The following is a 12,760-nucleotide window of genomic DNA, read 5'->3' on the forward strand; positions in this document are numbered from 1 at the left end:
TTTTACTATCACTAATCCAATTACTTACATTCAAAATCTATGTGACATCATTTACTTTTCCTTCTTTGCCTCATTTTTCATAAGAGCATGATCATAATGGATAGAGTGATGGATTTGGAGACTGAAAAGAACAGATTTTATTAGCTGTAAGACCTTGGACAAGTCATTATAGGCAAATTGATTTGTATCCATACAGGGAGTTTTCATACCTATACTTTTCCCATATGGATATAATTCTTGTCCAGATATATCACACACACACACACACACACACACACACACACACACACACACACACACACACACTCTCTACTTTTGCATCAGTTTCTTATCTGGTTTTACTCTTTCCTCATACACACACACTGACTGACTAAATTTTCTTAAGCAAAAATATAGCCTTCTGCTCATAAATTTCAAGAGGCTTCTTGTAACTTTATGAGTTAAGTTCAGACCCCCTTATCCTGGTATTCAAGACCCCTTTTCAGTTTTACATCAACATATATTATATCAATATAATATTATTTAAATACTTCAATGCTCCAATGAAACTCAGCTACTTCCTGTTTCCGCACATTCTTTCCCCCCTCCTAGTTACCCCTCATACATACCCTTCATGCATCTCATACTTTAGTTCTCTGCTGTCTTTGTTTCTGCTATTTTCTAAGTCTGTAATGCCTTTCTTCCCTACCAGTGCATCATGGAATGTCCACTAGTCCTTTGATGTTCACTTCAAATGACACTGCCTTCAAGAAATTTTTTCATTGGTAATAATCATTCATCTCTGCACCTTCGCAAAACTATATACTTATCGCCCTTATTCATTTTTAAAATGATTCATATTTATTTTTTAATTGTTACATTTTGGATATTCATTAACAGGGTTTATATTTTTGCCTAAATATTTAAGAAACAGCATTTTTGTATCTGATCTGAATACCATTGCTATTTAGTGTTCAGATAAATGCTGTTTAGTGTTATCTTCCTTTACATTGCTGTAATCTTTGTGTATTTTTGTGTTTTTTTTTTATTTTGCTCATTTCATATGTACCTACATTTCATAGAGGACAAGTCTTCTCATGTTTATTTGAATTCTTCATAATTGAAGTTTCTTACATAACAACACTATTCCAGTATAATCACACACTATCATTTCATTAAATCTTGGAATTTGAGAGTTGGAAGGCATCTTAATAATCAAAATTGCTATAGCAAGACTTAAGATTTAAAATATACAAAATAACATGTACATAGTATTTTAAGGTTAACAAAACACTTCACATATTTTGTCCATTTGATCTTCACAATAACCTTAGGAGAAGAAGCTATTTTTTACTCCCCTTTCAGAGATGAGGAAACTGAAGTAGATAGGATTAAGTTATTTGCTCAGGTTCAGATAGCTAGAAAGGGTCTAAGACTGGATTTGAACACAAATCTGACAATTTTAAGGGACTTGTGATGAAAAATACCATCCATATCCAGAGAAGGAAGTGTGGAGTTTAAATGAATACCAAAGCTTATTATCTTCAATTTTTAAAAGCTATCTAATGTTTTCTTTTTTTCTTTTGGATTTGATTCTTCTCTTATAACATATCAATTTCAATTTATGCTCTAGTATGGTTACAAATGTAAAACCTATGTCAAGGGGAGGCTAGGTGGCACAGTGGATAAAGCACTGGCCCTGGAGTCAGGAGTACCTGGGTTCAAATCCAGTCTCAGACACTTAATAATTACCTAGCTGTGTGGCCTTGGGCAAGCCACTTAACCCCATTTGCCTTACAAAAACCTAAAAAAACAATCTGATATAGGTTTTTTTGCAAGGCAAAAAACACAGCTAGGTAATTATTAAGTGTCTGAGATTGGATTTGAACCCAGGTACTCCTGACTCCAGGGCCAGTGCTTTATCCACTGTGCCACCTAGCCTCCCCTTGACATAGGTTTTACATTTGTATCCATACTAGAGCATAAATTGAAATTGATATGTTATAAGAGAAGAATCAAATCCAAAAGAAAAAAAGAAAACATTAAGAGATAACAAAATTTCCACCTAGCTGCCCCCAGATTGCTTTTTGTCAGTGAGATAGAGAGGGATGGGAGGGAAGGGAGGGAGAGAAATTGTACAACTCAAAACCTTGCAAAAAAAAATATTACTACATTGCATGTAGTTCGAAAAACAAATAAAATATTTATATAATAAAAAAATAATAACCCTGCTGTAGAAAGATTTGGTAGGGATGGAATCTATGAAAGTAAAATATCTCATGTCTTTTCTGTTGCTGGGGCAATAATAATCTGGTATCATTTTCCTTCATAACTTTCCTTTATTACAATGGGAGTTCAGTGGTGTCTAAAGGAGAGTGTATTACTCTGGTGTATAAATAAAAATCATCAATAAAACTTAAATCAAAGGAAAATATAAGAAAATAACTGCATAATTTTGAGCTATATAATCTCTCATCCTCTGTTGTTTCATCATGTAACTTTTTCTATTTAAAGTAGTAAGCCATTATGGCATTTGTTATAAGGTATTTATCTAAACCTTCATTCCTCCAAACTACTTTCCATCTTCTCCAGGAGTATTTGGTGAATAAGAAATCTTTCATCTAGGTATTTGTGCTCTTTCACTTATTTAAATATTAAATTTCTGTATTGGTTGCTTGCAGGTCATGCTTATTTACTCTTTTACTCTGATTCTCTTGTTTCATAGATTGATTTGTCCTTCTGGTGCTTTCAAATATAATATAGATTCTTGACAGTATCTATTTTAACCTGATTTTTTTAAAGCAAAATCATGATTTCAACTCCTTTTTTAGATTTTCCTAAAACTCATTAAATTTTGCTACCATCCTTCATTTATTTTGTATGTAGATTTCTATTCAAAACTTTTTCATATATATATATATATATATATATTAAAGTTGGGTAGTAACTATTTTGTAAGTATTCCATCTTTTGGATGAGCTTAGCACATTAGTATTCAATCAGATAAGGAGAAAAATCATCTGTCCTCAATACTGTTATATTACTTTAAAAACAATCAACATGAGAAATATTGTTTTGCTTGAAACAAAACTGTGATTGTCTCAACTCTGAGATAGTTCTTTTATTGTCCAAATACTTTCCTTGCCCAGTATGAGGTAGAATTCTACTTTTTCCCCCTTCCTTACTACTATTTCATCAACAATTTGATTGCCTAACTTTCATCTACAATGATCTCTTGCATGAAACAATAATTTATATCTTATCCTTCTTCATTTCTTCCCCTCTCTTGGAGAGTTCTATTTTATTTCCTTTTATTGACTTTCCCCATAAATATTCTCTCTTTGTTCTTGCAATGATTCTCAATCATCTAAAAAACATCAGCATTGTTTACCTGCTAGAAGTAAATCATTTATAGCTTTGATTTTTTTTTCATCAAAACCCTGACTATTCATTTCCTTTCATCATTTATCAATTGGGGAATGACTTCTCTGTCATTTTGATGAATGATTTCCCTCCCCCTACTCTCCATCCACTTATCCATTAACTTGTAGTATAGTATAACTTCTTGTATACATATTTTATCTCTGCTGTAATGTAAGTTCCATGAAGATAGGGCAGTGTCTTTTCCAAATATTTTTTGCAACATCTACTATGTTTCATCTAGTATCTATACATACTGTATACTTAATGAATATTTACTGAATTGAACTGACTGATACCATAATAAAACATTAATTTATAATGCCCGCCTATCTCATAGGTTTGGTTGGTTTGTTTGAGACTGAATACTTTTTTGGCATAGTATTAAAGGGCATCTCTTTCATAATAACATGGAACGTTTACAAGGTATTAATAACTGTGCTGTCATGGACTCAATATATTCATCTTTCTAAAGTAACAAAATATAGACAAAAAGACTATAATAAAATTTAATCAAATTCATAATTTGGAATATATCATGAGGAAAAGAAACCCATTAAAAAGCTTTAAAAGAATGTAAAAAAAGGCATCATCAAAACAGCAAAAAGGAAAGAATCTATATTTATATATATTCTTTACACATACACACACATACTTTCTCTCTCTCTCTCTCTCTCTCTCTCTCTCTCTATATATATATATATATATATATATATATAATTTGGAAAGTTGGAGAAACAAATATATTTATATAACAATGTCAGTACCGATATAGCTATTTCCAACTTTCAATCTATAAAGTTGAGTTTAACCATGGATATCCTTCAGAAAAAGAAAAATTAAATGCATTTGAAAAGAGTATGAAGAAGTAGAAAGTTTACATTATAAAAAAATAGACAGGGTAGTATCAGGAGCTCGGGTATGGATGAAGTAGGTAGGACACAGTTATTATTAGTGTTTATGGAATACTGTATTTTCCCCCAAGTTTTCCTAAGTCATATTTTAAAATGAACGCATTTATTGTTGAATAAAAAAGGAGAAGCAAAAATGATCACCTTAAAGGTAGGTGATATAAAATGTTGGGATGGATTTTTACTCATGCCATTATCATTCATTCAGCAAGTGATACTGAACAACATATTGAATTTTGTGTGTTTTCATATCATTCTCTCTTTCTGAAGAAAGGGGAAAAGGTGATTTGGCCATCCCTCTAATATTGGCTTGTTTCCTTCTCTGCCTTTACCAGATGTTGCCAATTATTCATGGTATATTTCTTGAGCAGTGCTTGGGAAGAATGACTTTTCTTCCACAGTTTTCAAATAAAGTGAACAAGTCAACAAATATGATTTGAACCTTGAATATTAAGTGCTTTCTTCTTATATAGTATTATTATTTTGTAGTTCATGAAATTTAGTATACAAATTTGCATATAAATTTTTCCAATATGAATATCTAATACTCATTAAATGCTTTCTTTCAGTGTTTGTATAGTATATGTGTGTCTGTGTATATACCAGAGATGGGGGTGGGGAGAGAGAGAGAGAGAGACAGAGAGACAGAGAGACAGAGAGACAGAGAGAGAGACAGAGAATGGAAGGATAATGTGCCGGATTTTAATTGTCCAAATATTAATATTTCCTTTTTTGTATAAAAGATTCCATTGAAAGATCTGATTTCCATATTTTTTCCAAAGAGCCCTGGACTTGAAAAATAAGTAAGTACTTGCTTGGGCTATAATTCTGGAATATCCTTATATACCTGATAAGCTTGGTCAAGTCACTTTCCATTTTTGGTCCTCAGTTTCCTCATCTGAAAAATGAAGAAATGATGCATATGTTTTAATCCAATTCTAATATTCCTTAATAAGTGCATGTGGCTAAAGTTTTTGCTTAAACTTTCATTCTCTATCTCTGCTTTTCATGGCCAAATTCTGAGAAAAAGATATGTAGCGTTATTGCTTCCACTCCCTTTCCACTCCCTTCTTAACCTTTTGAACCTTGACTTTTAATTTCATCACTAAACTGTTTACTCCAAGCTTACCAATGATGTTTCAAAATATGAATTAGATTTATTTTCAGTTCCTGTTCTTCTTGGCCTTTCTGAAGCATTTGACATTATTGACCATCCTCTCTCTCTCTTGCTTCTCTCTTCTCTTAAGGCTCTCATGATATTGACCTCAACTTTTTCTCTCTCTCTCTTTTTCTTTCTTTCTTTCTTTCTTTCTTTCTTTCTTTCTTTCTTTCTTTCTTTCTTTCTTTCTTTCTTTCTTTCTTTCTTTCTTTCTTTCTTTCTTTCTTTCTTTCTTTCTTTCTTTCTTTCTTTCATCTTCAGAATTCTAAATACATGTGTAAGATGTTGTTCATTTCAGGTACTACCCTATCCTATAGCATATATAAATCAACTCACACTTTTGAGATCAATTTTGCTTATATTAGAATATGACAATTTGTAATATACTGAAGCGACATGGAGACTAAAGCTATTCTCTAATTATGGAACAATTTATCCGGTTATAGTTAGATGATATGAATTTGGTTTCTAAACATAAACCAAAATAGAGTCAATCATGAAGAAAGCCATCATATGAAATGAAAAAAGATTAGAAAGATAAAAAGGAAGATTTCAGAACTGTATCACTGAAGCTTGAAACCGAAAGTGAAGTTGAGAAATAAGTTCAGTTGATCAGAGAAAGAGCTTGGAAACAAAATCAGAGCTGTCACAAAGTTGGATCATATGTCATGACAAATAAAATGTTAATCAAGTCTAGCTTAGAAGTAGCAGAATTTATTGATCATAGAATCTTCATTTGTTAAAGAACTTTTATGGATAATTCCTGAGACAAAAAATAGGACTTTAAAGTTTAAATGTCCAGAGTTGCGAGTTACCTTGAGCACCTGGATTTTCCTACTCCATGTATCTTCTTTTAAGTTTTTGTAGTTGTTTATCCATTTTCTTTCCCAGATACTGAGTGACATGAATGGTCAAAGATACATATATAGGTATATGTATATGTATGTATATATATGTATATATAAGTATATATATAGCAAACCCAGTTATACTTTTGAATTATGATATATTAGTATTCATCTACTTATTTTATTATGTAAGTACCTACAATGTTATTCTTTTTCATTTTGCTAATCAGATTTTTGCTGCTTTACCAAGAAAATAATAATGTTTAAAATCTACACATGTAATCATGGTGAGTTCTTGTATAACTGCATAAATGAAAAGCATCAGTGGGGCTCAGGATTGAAAGTCTTAAATAGGAGGGATTATATTCTCCCACCACAAGATTATTCCTAATTCCCTGAGAGAATTTACAAGTGAATATATAATAGAAATTCTTTTTTGGGAATTAGGATTTGTCAGTCTAAGAGCAGGTATGAGTGAATAAAGTTAACCCAAAGAATAAGTAGGTAGCCATAGTCACCATTTAAGGAGCATGAGGTACTTTAGTGCCAATGAATGCCCAACATATCTTTCAGCTACATAGTCATCATTCCCTGGTCTCTAGTCCTACATCTCCAATGGCCTATTAGATGTTTTTACCTGGATGCTGCATGTGTATCTCAAACATATATTTATGTCATAATTCATTATAGTTTCCCCCCATACCTTCTCTATTCCTAAATCTTCACTTTTTCTATTGAGGGTATTGGTATTTTTCCAGTGAAAGTTAATGATGCAGGAATCCAGAAAAGTGCTACCTGAAAAGAAATGAAAAGATGGCTATACTGAGCATCCTCTTTAAAGTGACCTTTACTACTTTAGAGTTATGCCCAATTCTACTTCTCCCTCACCCTCTATATTCAACATGGTGCCAATCTCCTCAATGTCACTTGAATCTGCTTTCTCATTTGTCTTTGGCCACTATTACCTGTTATATATCCTTTGGCCATTGTCTCTTAATTGATCTGGTCTCAATCTTTCTCAATCTTGTAATCTTTCCTTCACATAGCTATCAATTTAGCAACCCTAAACTAAAAATATGATCATATTTGCTTAAATTTTACCTTTACTTAAAAAAAAAACCTCTAGAGCTTTCTCTAAAATTAAAATATGAACTCCTGCACTTGGCATTTAAAACCCTTTGTGATCTGGCTTGGTCTGCATGACTTCAATGAAAACCTCACTTTTACAGAGGATGCTCAGGACAACCATTTCTTCATTTCTCAGCAGGTAGCACTTTTCTGGACTCCTCCATCATCATCCTTCGCTGAATAACATCCTTCCCTTTACTTTCATGTATTATCTTCTTTCAATGGTACATATATATGTACCATTGAAAGAAGATAATACATATCTATCTATTTATCTATCTATCTATAAATTCATCGAGGGTAAGATTTATCTTTCTTTTTTGCTTATATCTCTATTATCAGTATTTAGGTTTATGATCGAGAATAACTAAACCAGCAAACCTAAGCATCATTTGTCAGAAGAGGAAATTGATCTTCAGTGATCATAATAGCAACAACTACCATTTGTAGAATGCAAATGCTTTGCAGTTATACTTGATGCTCATAGCAATCCTTTAAGTGCCATTTATTCTTGTCTGGGAACAAGGGTCAAGCTCTTTGAGATGTGTACATGAGACTTGTTCTGAATCTTGGTGTTGAAATGGACCTCAGGGGTCTTCCAATCCAACAGTTGCCTGGTTTGAATTCTCCTTTACAACATACTCCAACATCAATTATTAGGTCCCCTGCTTCAGCTTCTCTGTTCATGGGAGAACTCACAATCTCACAAGGAAATCTGTTTCATCTTCAGGAAATTTTTAGGATGCCTTTCCTTCTATTGAACCCATATCTGTCCAAAACTCCCTTCCATTGGTATTACATCCCCCCCAAAGTAAGTAGAAGAAAGATCAAGACTCTCCCATGAGACAATGCTTCTGTTACTGGAAATGATTGTTCTATCCTCCCTATATCTCTTCTCTTTCAGATCAATAATACCCTGTTTCTTAAGTCAGCCTTTGTATTTACAGTTTTGAGTTTTCTTCTTCCACCTGTTCACCTTCCTCTAGACATGCTTTAGTTTTCCACTGGCTCTTCTAGGACTCAGGAGAGATGATAAATCCGATGTGATTATTTGTGTTCCTGTCCGTTCGTGTCCATAGGGGAAATACCCTATTTAACTGTTAGCAATTGGAGGAGATGAATTCCATCTTTTTTCCCCAGTATGCTTTGCCTAGCTTGTAGCAGAGAACTTTGCTTCTTTCCTAGACAAAGACTCATTAAAAATAAACAAGCAAATAAATAAATAAATAAAACCAAGAGGAAAGTTTCCAGTGCTAAAGCCATGAGTACAAGTCATGGAATATCATCACCTCTGAAGAATAAAATTGTGTTTGCCCCAAGAGACAATGCTAATGAATGTGGTGGCTAGGAGTAATATAGTATCAACTAAGGATCATGCAGAAGAAATACTGCAAAGGGTGCCCTCTGAGAGAAGTATGAGTAGAAGACAATAGGTTAATTACTTGACAAGAATGAGACAGGGAAGGATGGAGACTTGTGATTGCATTGGTTTACCCAAACAAGGAAACTCCCATTTCCAATATAATGAGGCACTTTCTCTGCAACCTGTATTCTCAGAGTTATCTGGTGCAAAGGGTAACTTGTTCAGGGTCCTAGAGTCAGCATGTTACCAGAACCTAGGTTTGGATTCAAATTTTCTTGACTCTGGAATTAGCTCTCCCCATCCAATATAACATGTTGTCAAGATGATTAGTATATTGTAATACAGCGTCTAAAGAACTAATGGACCATCTCCAATATGTTGGGTGGGGGGACCCTGTAGAAAACTTACATGAGAAGATAGAGAAGATTTTCACAGGATGAAAGAGCATGAATGTACTCTGATCCGCTTGGTGGAAGGAAGTACGTCTACGTGGACAATCAGAAACCCAACAGAATAACAAGACATTGTTGCTGAATGAAACAACTTTCATTGCCTAGCCTCATTAATTTCATTTTACAGTTCTTTTCCTTCAAATAACGTAGCCATTATTTTGAAGATGGGAATTCATAATGATCCATATTAAGTTAATTGATGCATAAAAGTCCTTTTGATAGAGTTACAGACTAAACTAGATTGTGCTTAGGGTTTGGTATTGGGGCAAGTTGTGGGTCTCTTTTTTTTTGAAGAAAATGCAAGGAAATCAGGTCAATAAATACAGCTGTAAGAAGAGTAGCTGAACTGGGGTGAGGGGGACTGCACATGGGGGAAGGGGGAGAGTCAGAGAAACTCTTAATTTAGATCTACAATCCTTGTTATGTATTAAGTGCCTGTAGACTTTTGTCTAAATTTTAATAAGGTACCTATAAGTTTGGTTTGCTTGATTGAATCCACCTGAATAATTTCCTGCCTATTTCAGCCACATTAATCATATGTACCATTTTCTGACACTTTTACTAATGTGGTAGAGGACATGGGCAAATGCTGCAGTTTTGTCCTTTATAGGATTTTTTAAAGGCTCCACATTCACTGGAGTGATCAGCAAATGCCTTTAGGAAAAGTCAGAATGTTATAGCACAACAGGAGGCGGCCTTTAATATGACCTCGCTAAACTAGGGGCTGCCTCATCTGGTGACTGTGAACTGTTAAACTAGCATGGCAGGAAAATAGGTGATCAGGCTACGTAAATACTCTGCTTAACTAAGGTTCTTCTTACAAAATGAACAAAGCACCCACTACCACAGAACCGCAAGGAGGAAAAAGTTATTTTGAATAATAATAGTATTATTATTGTTGTTCTTATGAATGATTCCTATGGAGAGACAGTATGGCAGGGTCAGGTCTTACTTCTGCCACATAATGGCTAATTTCTTCATCCTTCAGGCAAAGCTCTAAGACCAGTGATGTCAAACTCAAGAAAAGAAAGTCACTAAACTATTCACAAAGGCTAAAATATAATTGGGGAATGTTTTTAAAAGTAAATAAAAGGGGCGGCTAGGTGGCACAGTGGATAGAGCACCGGCCCTGGAGTCAGGAGGACTGGAGTTCAAATCCGACTTCGGATACTTAATAATTTCCTAGCCGTGTGGCCTTCGGCAAGCCACTTAACCTCATTTGCCTTGCAAAAGCCTAAAAAACAACAAAAAAAGAGTAAATAAAAGGACTTAGATTACCTCACATTAATATATCTATATTCCATTCTTTTTAACTTTAAAAATATTTCTTAAATGTATTTTAATCTGGATTCAAGGCATTGGGAGTAGAGAGTCCAGTGCCCCAATATTTAATACCTCTACTCTGACATTATAAATTGCAGAAGCACTGTGGAGATGTGTTGGTAGAGGGGATTTTGAAAAGAGGGCACTCCTATGTTAATGAAATCATAGGTCCAGTTGAGGAAAATAGACAAGAATATTTCATCTCTCATGAACTTACTAGCTTTCTTTGAGGAATTAGTAGGCACTTGAAGATTGGGAAAACCTCAGTGTTTGCTTGGAAGAGTCATTCTTTTAAGAGACAGTGGGACCTAATGTACACAGAGTGTTGAAGCTTTGATCTTGCCACTGACATTTGCCAGCTGTGTGATTATGGGTAAATCATTAACTTAAGTAATTTCAATTTCCTTATGTATAAAATAATGAACAATAAAACCTACTCCCTGAAGCTCAGTAATATAACCTATGTAAAATACTATTCACATGCCAGTTACTATAGTTAGTCTATAAGCAGTCACAGAGTAAGGGAGATAGGCAATTCCATAATGCAAAGAGAACTGGGTTTGGACTCAGAAAGACCTAGTTCAAATATGAACTCCAAGTCTTGCCACTTATGTGACTCTAGTTTACTTAACCACCATTTGCCTCATTTTTCTCATTTGTAAAATGAGGATTTTTAATAGTATCTGTGTCTCAGGGTTGTTGTGAAGATCAGATGAGATATTTGTAAAATACTTTAGAAAACCCTAGAGATCTATATAAATGCTAATGATGATGTTGATGATGCTGCTGCTGCTGCTGCTGATGATGACACCATTATGAGAGAATAGATTACCAGATTGGGAACCAGGAGATCTGAGTTTTCCTCCCAGTTTGTCACTGCTTGACCATCAAAAATATTCAGATCAAATAATTTCCCCTCCCCTGGCCTCCATTTTTCATTTGGGGAGATTTGACCAGATGATCTCTAGGTTTCTGTCCTTCCTTAATGTTCTGTTAATCTCTCAGTTGATGCACTTACATTTTGGCTTTTTTCAGAAATGGGGCTTCTGAGAAAAATATTTTAAAATCTTATTTCAAAAGATTAATCATTATAAATATCCTGAATTAGCAAACTTCTTTGGAAGGAAATGAAACATGGACATATAAGTGAATTTTCCAAATTGTAAATATTGCTGACATGAAAATCATATGAAATAAAAACTTCTAAAGAGGAATTCATTTTATTATATAGAACGAAAGTAGCAATTATCTTTTACACACCTGTCTATACTGAGCAAGATCCTGGTATATGAACTGTACTTCTGATCCCAAGGCAATGTAAAACAACAAATCTCATACTCTCATAGAAATACATTGAGGGTAATTAGGCAGTACTGTCAATTCTCCTTTCATACTCTTGGGGGCTGCCTGCTGCAACCTTTCAAGCGTAGAAGGTCTGGAGAGCTATTTTATTTTTTTCAGCCCAAATACTGGCTCACATGGAGACCCTTCCGTGAGCTGCTTCTAAGTGTTCTGGACCATAAAATGAGGCAAATTCTTTCCCATAATCTCCACCTACCTCCCTGCTCAAGGGTTGAATAGCTCAGGGAAAAAGTCTGTGTTCATGCTTCCCCTTCCCCCTCCACTCACCTAAGGTGTAAAGATGTTGAAAAGCTTACAAGTGAGTCTGAAAAATGCTCTGTGGTTTCCTGGAAGAAGCCAGGATTATTTGCAGGGATGGATCAGGGAAAAGTAGAGGAGGTGACCATTGTTTCTCAGTGTGGTTGCTCAGCCACCATCCCAACAAGTGTGCAAAGGTGCAACCAATCGGTATTTTCATTGATTGTTATTGACATAATGTGAGAAAGACACAGTCAAGAAACTTCTAATTTCTTAAATTTCTGAAGCAGAGATACAAAAAATCTTTGCCAATAACTAACTGTAAAGAAAGTAAGGAAAATGTGATTCTTCCCATTTTATAGTGGAGGAAACAAGTGATTGGACAATGATTGTCACATAATAAGTGCTAGAACCAGGATTCAGTGTCTTGTCTCCAAGGCCAAGTATGGGGCGCAATCTTTAACAAAAACCTTAAGAACATAAGACTAGAAAATACTAGCAATAGAGAAGGAAAATGGGATCGTAATATTTAACCCAGTTATTGTTAAATATATCTTGATTATCCATGCTATCTATGT

General features: G+C 34.2%; 1 long non-coding RNA gene across 1 annotated transcript in view; it reads right to left on the bottom strand.

Annotated features, from left to right (window-relative positions):
• Window positions 1–12,760, bottom strand: part of LOC141490074 (uncharacterized) — a 72,146-nt gene that overhangs the window by 32,235 nt on the left and 27,151 nt on the right. Inside the window, exons 2-3 of the long non-coding RNA XR_012469059.1 lie at window positions 5,158–5,208; window positions 29–121 (exon numbers count right to left, since the gene is read on the bottom strand). This is a non-coding gene — a long non-coding RNA (uncharacterized LOC141490074). The remainder of the gene's footprint in view (window positions 1–28; window positions 122–5,157; window positions 5,209–12,760) is intronic.

Source organism: Macrotis lagotis, chromosome 5 (assembly GCF_037893015.1).
Source record: "Macrotis lagotis isolate mMagLag1 chromosome 5, bilby.v1.9.chrom.fasta, whole genome shotgun sequence".
Classification (NCBI taxonomy): domain Eukaryota; kingdom Metazoa; phylum Chordata; class Mammalia; order Peramelemorphia; family Peramelidae; genus Macrotis; species Macrotis lagotis.